At 51.8% G+C, this 2,776-nt stretch overlaps 1 long non-coding RNA gene across 1 annotated transcript; it reads right to left on the bottom strand.

Moving 5' to 3' along the window:
- Window positions 1–368: 368 nt before the first annotated feature.
- On the bottom strand, window positions 369–2,194 carry LOC120860553. The gene is made up of 2 exons (XR_005720355.1): window positions 2,122–2,194; window positions 369–1,293 (listed from the first exon to the last, which is right to left on the bottom strand). It is a non-coding gene; the product is annotated as an uncharacterized LOC120860553 (long non-coding RNA).
- Window positions 2,195–2,776: the final 582 nt, after the last annotated feature.

Here is a 2,776-nt window from a genome sequence, read left to right as displayed (position 1 = left end):
ACTCCAGGGTCTGATTGACGAATTACTTCACAGTCCCCAAAATGCATGGAGGATCTCCTCGCAGACCCCAAGTGAGAGTCACAGCCAGACTGAATACATTCAAGAGAGGGAATAAAATGGAAATATTAACGGGGCAGGGACTTAGGGTGACAAGGAGAGGCTGTGAGGTCACTCTCATCTTCAGGTGTGCCCAGGACGTGAGGGATGGCGCTGGTATTAGAATCTCATTTCAAACACACGAAATACATCAGGGCAGGGATGCCAGAGTCTTCTGACTGCTTTTTAAGAAAATATTTTCTTTATTTATTTGGCTGCATCACACCCCCACCCCCACCCCTGGGATCTTCATGAGTCACGCGGAATCTTTAGTTGCACTGCACAGTCTCGGTTCCCCAACCAGGGATCGAACCCACAGCCCCTGCATTGCAAGGCGGATTCTCACCAGCAAAGTCCCTCTGTCCACTTATACTTGCATATCTTCACATGCAGTTGGCATATTATCATCGTTTTGCACATTTTTCTACTTTCATGGGGGCTAGAATTTCCCAGGTGGCTCAGTGGTCCACCTGCAAATGCAGGAGATGAAGGAGACATGGGATCAACACCTGGGTTGGGAAGATCCTCTTGGGAAGGAAATGGCAACTCACTCCAGTATTCTTGTCTGGGAACTCCCATGGACAGAGGAGCCTCGTGGGCTACAGTCCATGGGGTCACAAAGGGTCAGACACGATCGAGCACACACACAGAGACTCTCAAACCCACGGTTGGCTGACCCCTGCCCCGCACACAATGCAAAAACAAGTGCATTACGTTGTGCGTGACACAGACTTGAGATCATATATGTCCTCCAAGGAACTGGGCCCAGAAGAAGGCATCCGCTCTTCCATTCCTTCCTGTAGTTTCTCCTGTGTCGGAGGCCTCAGGACAAAGAAGGCCAGAGGCTGTGCCGGGAAGGGCGAAACTAGAGCCAGGCTGGAGCATCACAGCAGCAGGTTTCCAGGGACTAGGGGATTGATTCTTGAAGCGGAGAACCACGCTGCTTCGATAACCACAGTCGCCACTGACCACCATCATTGCCTGAGAAAAATGCTTTTTTCTTCTGTTCGAGGGTCTTTCTCTCTGGACAACATTGAAGAGCATGGGGGCTACCAGTTCTCGTAAATGGACTGACTCCTCCTGTCTGCAGAGCTCCTCAGAGGCCTGTTGACCCAGAGGACAGCACCAAGCATGCCCAGGAGCAGGGGCACCTTCAGGAAGACCAGGAGCAGGAAGTGGACGCTGCCCAGCAGGGGCCTGTGGGGGACACGGGGACAGGAAGTGAGATGCCTCCCAGGCCCCCTCTTCCCAGCTCTCCACATGCCTGGGTTGCAATAACCTACACGAGGGCCAGCCTGGGACCCCAGGGTGACAACGGCCTTCACCCCCCAGACTCTCCTTCTTCATGTCTCCCTGTTCTGACCCTTGCTGCTCTCCTGGGCAGGAAAGGACCAGTGTCTTCATCAGAAGGAGAAGAGCTTAGAATATAGACACACACAAAGGGGAAACCACAAGATGCACAGTGAGGAAGACGGCCGTCTACACAGCTAAGGAGGGAGCCCTTGGGAGAAAGGAGATACGCTGACACCTTGACCACAGACCCTGGCCTCCAGAGTTGTGAAAAATAAACATTGTCTAAGCCGCCTGGCCTGTGTTACTTTGCCATGGCAGCCAAGCTAATATAAGAATCATCCCTTATTCTTCACTCTTCACAGAAATTTGTCAAATGAAGTCATTTATCAATTAATCACTTAATTCTGTTTGGAACATTATTTATGTAATGTAAGTACTTGGAAGGCAGACAGCTGGATATTTGAATAATCCTCATATCCCCTCATATTTCTAAAACAGAGATGGGCAAGCTTCCCTGGTGGTCCAGTGATAAAGGATCCACTGCCAATGCAGGAAATATTAGAAAACCCATGCACAGCCATGAAGACCAAGCATATCCACCCCAAAAATAAAATAAATTAAAAATTTTTTTTGAAAAAAGGATGGGCAAGAGTGGGTACTCAGTGCTTATTTGTTGGATAAATGAGTGCATCAGCCATCTCATGAAGATCAAAAGCCCTAATCGGTACTTACAGGTGTCCTTCCAGGACAACTGGTGCTGTGAACATGTTGGCATTGGAGGTGGAGCGGGTGAAGATCGACCCTGCTGTTGCAAGACATACAGACTAGGTTACACAGCTCTCTATCTGTCCACCCACCTACAGCCCGAAAAGTGCCTTTGATGCCGGGGGCCAGCGTGAGGAACTCTGCCCGTGGCAAAGGTCATGAGGAAGGAGGCTTGATCATGCCTTTGCGTATGCCAAGCCTCCTTCCTCATGACCTTTGCCATGGGCGGAGTTCCTCACGCTGGCCCCCAGCACTCTGAGTCTGGGGCATCTGGGTTTGGGAAGCATGGGCCTCCATATCCTGAGTGTCTGGAGCAGGGCCAAGGGAGGGGCCAACAGCCTGGACTGCTCATATCTCCCCGGCTTCCAGGGGACACAGAGCCTCAGAGGCAGTGAGGCTGGCACAGGTCCGGTGGTTAGAGGGGCCCAGGGTTGCCTCAGGCCAAGGGCAGCTGGAAGGAGCGGGATTCAAATGCTCTAGCTGCTTGTGACGGGGCCACGGCCAGTGCCTCCCCCATCTACTTATCCACGAGGACAGGAGTAGAATGGGGGCTAGCAGGCAGCTGACACAGCCAAGGTCTACAACTTCAAAGGCCAGGACCAGCCCTGAGCAAAATCCCGAG

The sequence above is a fragment of the Oryx dammah genome, unplaced genomic scaffold (genome assembly GCF_014754425.2).
Source record: "Oryx dammah isolate SB20612 unplaced genomic scaffold, SCBI_Odam_1.1 HiC_scaffold_11086, whole genome shotgun sequence".
Taxonomy (NCBI): Eukaryota; Metazoa; Chordata; class Mammalia; order Artiodactyla; family Bovidae; genus Oryx; species Oryx dammah.
Note: the sequence above shows the minus strand (reverse complement) of the source record. Positions and strands in the feature narration are given on the sequence as shown.